Source organism: Vanessa atalanta, chromosome 10, assembly GCF_905147765.1.
Source record: "Vanessa atalanta chromosome 10, ilVanAtal1.2, whole genome shotgun sequence".
Lineage (NCBI taxonomy): Eukaryota > Metazoa > Arthropoda > Insecta > Lepidoptera > Nymphalidae > Vanessa > Vanessa atalanta.
In genome coordinates, this window is record NC_061880.1 from 11,799,676 (window position 1) to 11,805,675 (window position 6,000).

Here is a 6,000-nt window from a genome sequence, read left to right on the forward strand (position 1 = left end):
GTCCATTTGCCTCCACTGGTGATAGGAGGGCTGGTTCATTTTTGGGATCGGAATTGCGATTCAATGAAAAATGTTCTTTGATTCTTGCCACCATTCTACGCGGTCGTGATTTGTACAGTAACATTTTTTATTCTTATTTGTTTAAAGTTAAGGCCCCAATGTTAACAATTCTTGTAAATTTAAAAAAATATTTAGTAAAAATAAACACCAAAATAGCAAATCACCGTAAATCGGCTCTCAATATTTCATAATAGCTTTGCTGGTGTTAGGTATTTGACATTATACTTAATAACAATGCTCTGCCAATCGTCAACCATTGTTATGTCCCTTGTGACAATAATATCCAGTAATTGTAATAGCGCATCCAACGGTACTTCGGGTTGATCGAAACAATTACTGCCATCATTAATAATATTCAGGAAGTCAAGCGTTAATAATTAGACATCAACGTTCGAAGTCGTAAAGTATAAATTATTTTATACCTCTAACGTAATTATGTCATTAATTATAAGGAAGAATACGACATTAATTTGAAAATATCGCAGATTATCGCTGCTACCAATATGGTAATGACCATTTATCTATTTGCCATTCCATATCATTAAAAGAAAAGTAAACTGAATGACTATATCAATTGTCATGTCATTATTGTTGCAATTATCCATATGTTAGCGACATTTTTAATCGTTATTCGCTGTTGCTATGCTATGCTATTCTATGTTTAAATAAAACTTTGATCAGAACTATTTTGTTTTGTATTTTTTTATTGTGATATTGAGTGATACATAAATATAGCTTTATTTTTTTAGGGATTTTTTTTGACATTGGTTGGCAGACGAGCATATGGGCCACCTGCTCTGATGAGTGGGTGGTACCTACCCAGACGGGCTTGCACAAAGCCCTACCACCAAGTAGTATTATTCTTTGCTTACGACGATATGTCCAAGTATTTATACCATATGCAAGTTACAAGATATAAATAAATATTGGACAACAATGTATGTGACATTACTCTGATCCCAATGTAAGTAGCTAAAGCACTTGTGTTATGGAAATCAGAAGTAACGACCACAAACACCCTGACTTAATACAACATAGAAAACTAATGAACTTTTTCTACATCGACTCGGCCGGGGATCCAAACCGGGACCTCGGAGTGGCGTACCCATTAAAAACGGTGTAAACACTACTCGACCACAGAGGTCGTCAGATGTATATTTATTTGTAATAAAAGTCTTCTCAGAGGACATAGCTGAGGACGTTTTTGTAAAGAACAATAGTTCGATATACAGGGTTATTAGTAATTGTTACTTGTTTTTAAATAAATCTTTGAATTTGTATTTTTGACTTATTTTGAAAAAATCTAAAAAACGCGGTAACTCAAAAATGGTTCGCTTTTGCATCGTGCATATGGGGATTAAAATTATCGCAAATAGTCACCTCTATCACCTGCGAACGGGAATACGTCGAATTACCAACAACCCTGTATATAAAAGGCAAGTAGATATCTTGTCGCCAAATTATGAGACATTTCCTATTTTTACTGTGCCCATTATAAATGAAATGACGAAGAAAATTGCTTTTTTGTAGACTTTCATTGTTTACAAATTCTGATCTGTGATCATAATATAAATGATTGTCATTTATAAATAGAATTCATTGAGGGATTAATGTAGTACATTAGGCGCCTTGTAACGTTAGACTCAAAAGCCACATTTGAGACCGAAGACATTTGTTATTGTCCTTTGAGCCCCTTAAGCTTTGTGTAGTATCTTTCCCTGAGTTCTGACAAAATTACTTTGCGTCGTTTTACTTAAATTTATTATAAATAACATATAAAATATTCAAGAATGAATAAATTTTGCATTATTTGAGCCAAGCTCCATCTAGTATCTCGATTACGCTTGGATATAGCGTCGCCAGCTCAGACGTTGAGGCGAATTGATCTTTATAAGGAGTGCATTCGAGTATTGCCCTCAGATTATTACATCATTGTATACACACTTAAAGATGGAACTAACTGACGTCACGACTAAATAAGTCAATTTATTCGTAATCTTATTTATATATAATCACTAATCATTTATAAATACAATGCTACATGTTGTAAAATTGAAGGAAACAGTTCAGGTAAGATCATTCGGTTTCAGGTAAATTAGAAGTATTTGAAATTACGATTTATATTTATACAAAATGTATGGCGTACCAAAATATAGGTATTTGCCACTGCTTTTGATTATTATTATGTTGTTATTTAATATAATACTATTATTAATATTTATATATTTATAAGCAAAGATGACGAACAATGTAGTATGATGTTTTGTATGAAAAAATATATGTAAATTCTTAATTATGTGTACTGACTTGACGGTATTTTTAAATAAGTATGAGAATTCAAAAACCGAAAGAAGTATTGACTGTAAATACAATGAGTTAAGTTTGATATAATTCTTTGATTTAATAATCTTTCTAACTCTGTTATCAAAATGAATATATACTTTATTCAAGTAGGCTTATACGAATCGACATTTAACAAACTGTATGAGTATATGTGGAGCTACCATCGGTTCGGAATGCAGAACCGGCAAGAAACTCAATAGTTATTATTTTTCAACATTTAAAAATACAAAGTCATATCAGTTAAATACAATTGTATAATACATCTATGTATGTAATACCTCTTTCGTGGAAATCAACAAGTATTAGCTCCACGCTTTTTTATCATCTATATAATCGTTGATATTAATAGTGGCTAATAAATTTAAGAGACCGTTTTAAGTAGTATTTGTTACTTATTTTATTTATTTAGAACGTTTATTTTATGATAAAAATACTTTTTGTAATAATTTAAAAATATATATATATTTTTTTTTTAATTCGATGTTACACATTTTAAACGTAATGTGCCTCTGTACCCTAGTTTCAACAAACGGTTATTTATTCAAAACAATCTTGTTTAATATGACGTCAGTAAAAATGTATAAAGCGAAAGAAATCCCGCAACGTTACATACTATCAAATAGATACGTGATTGCAATAGAAAAATACTTTAAACTAAATTCACCGGAGCACCATCTCAGTATGAGACCAAGACAGAGATAAAACGGTCGCATTAAATTGTCTTCTGCTAAAGCACTGTTTCTCATATTTTAAATTTAAACAACAAATGAGATTAAACAGGGAATATAAAGACGAAATAGTTTAACATAATAACATTTAATCATTATAAATTATGCAAATTAAATGCTTATATTATGCTAGGGTTAAAAATCTCATATGATTGTATATTATTTTCAGACAGACACATGAAAATATATTAAGTGTAAAACGCTGTATGGAAAACTTGCAGCTTCGAAGAGAATGTTATGAGAAATGTTGAGGGTCGTCAGCTCTATTGAATAAACTAAGGCTTGTATTATGCCTTTTACACGACAGGATATGTTATTGGAAAACACTGTGGTATTTTACTTTTAAGCAGAAGCTTAAATATTTTTTTTTTTATTTTCTAACTAAATTTAGAAACATTAATCCTCATTTTCATAGTCTTCACCACTCGCCTATATCCATATTTCGAATATCGAAAAAATGTTAACTTCGGTACTGTACCCTCTCGGGCCAAGATTTTTCAAAAAATCTTTAATATATGTCTTAAAATGTAACCACATGTTAGAAATACTTATTTATCTAGTTACATTTATAATATAGTTATACATTTAATAAACTCATATTTTGTTACTATATCCGATTTTATAAAAGTGTTATCGATTTTTGAACGTCATTCGTATGGCTTTAAAAAATAATACAAGATGTTTTCCCGCGCAAAATGATTATTAAAAAAAAAAACAAAAGAAAGTCGTCGCGCATGGATTGGCAATAGTAGATTTTTTGTTAACTGGATTTTTAATTTCAGGACTATAATATTTATAAAATAAAACATTATAATAAATAAATATTCTGTGTACTGGTGTATTTATTATACATAATCTTAAATATTGATTTCCTCATTTCTTACAACAGAAATGACTAACTTTAACCTCATGATAAAATTATTTTTAAAAAATATATAATATTTTATATTTACTATGCTATCTTATAATAGCTCTATTATATTATGTTCTACAAACAATTTTTGATTAATAGATCCTTTATTAATAATACGACATTAATACAAGCTATATAATTTTACGTCAAAAACTTCGTTGACATTCAAAACGCCATTTTTTCACGAATCCATACTGATTAAATATATTATTATATAATATCATAATCAATGTAATAGACTATTTCTATTATTGAACAATAATTGCTTTATTTTAACATTAAAATGATTAAACATAAAAATTTTATAAAGATTTATATATTCATTAATTGGCATAATTCTCTATCAACGTCGAAATTCAAGCATAACAATACAATAATATAATATAATAAAGATTTCTAGACGACATTCTTTAATATATAGCTTAATAAACTTTTTTAATCAATCCTAATATGCAATCCTGAGCAAAGACCTCGCAGTGCTAGTTTGCAGCCAGCTATTTCCCACCGGAAATACATCCTACCGCACGTCATACGCAATTTTCCTTACGATTCCTCTCGGAAATTTTTCTCATGTAAGTTATCATGTATTTACAGAAATAGATGATATCAAATGAAACGTTTACTTTTTATTTGTAATAACTATGTTAATTTATTTTAACTATAAAAAATATTGTTTTATTTGAATATAAATCTTTATTACTTTGGGTCTTCAGGGTCATCGTCAAGTGTAATATGAGGCTGTCAATATACTAGAAAGGCTGAGTTATACTAAAATGTTACATCACAACAACAACAAACAAATCTACCTCGGTGTCCAATCAGAGAGTTGCTTCACTATGACCCGTTCGACCAAGTAGAATAACTACACACAACAACTTCCAAGTTGCACCCGTGTTTTGTTCGACAGATGTGGCTGTAGCCTAACTTAGTTGTGCTGTTAATTGTTGCAATTCCTTCCCAGTATAAAAAATGTAACTTCCTTTTTTCGGAATAATAAATTACGCTTTTTAATCGTATGTATGGTTCGGTTTGGATCAAACGATTGAAAGTAAATATTACAGATTTCACGGAAATTGTTTCAAAACGATAAAATGAAAGCCATACCATTGAAAACTTTCATTAGATTTAAATAGTTGAATACTAGTCATTAGTTATCCATGAATTCGAACCATTATCGACATGGCACATTCAATTAAATTTTGCAGAAATTAAAGGTCAGTCAGTCTACGAGGCCTTATTCAATACTAGGGTTCGAAAAACGTATAGTCGTTTAAGTGTATAAAGATCTTAAAAATTTAAACGTCACTTAGACAATATTATTAAAAGGAAAGAAAACTAATTTTAAATATACTTACTGGGCTATAGTAAAATTCGATACAGAAGTTATTTTGATCACGGTATTAATTGTTTTATTTATTAATATAACCGACGTCGAATACCACTTTTTGACATTTCACGATCATCTCCTGCGGTTACTTTTGAATTCGTTATTACAGATAGCTTTACTACAAAATAATCGAGACTATATTATTTTATATCGATACATTAAATTAAATTAATTCAAACTAAAATACAGAAATTGTACAACTTTTAATGAGGGTCAATAACAACATTACATTACATTAACAGGCCGTAAATGTCCCACTGCTGGGATAAAGGCCTCCTCTCCCTTTGAGGAGAAGGTTTGGAGCATATTCCACCACTCCAATGCGGGTTGGCGAAATACACATGTGGCAGAATTTCGTTGAAATTAGACACATGCAGGTTTCCTCACGATGTTTTCCTTCACCGCCGAGCACGAGATGAATTATAAACACAAATTAAGCACATGAAATTTCAGTGGTGCATGCCTGGGTTTGAACACGAAATCATCGGTTAAGATGCACGCGTTCTAACCACTGGGCCATCTCGGCTCTCGGCTCGGGTCAATAACAAATAACCTAAAATTCAACTACA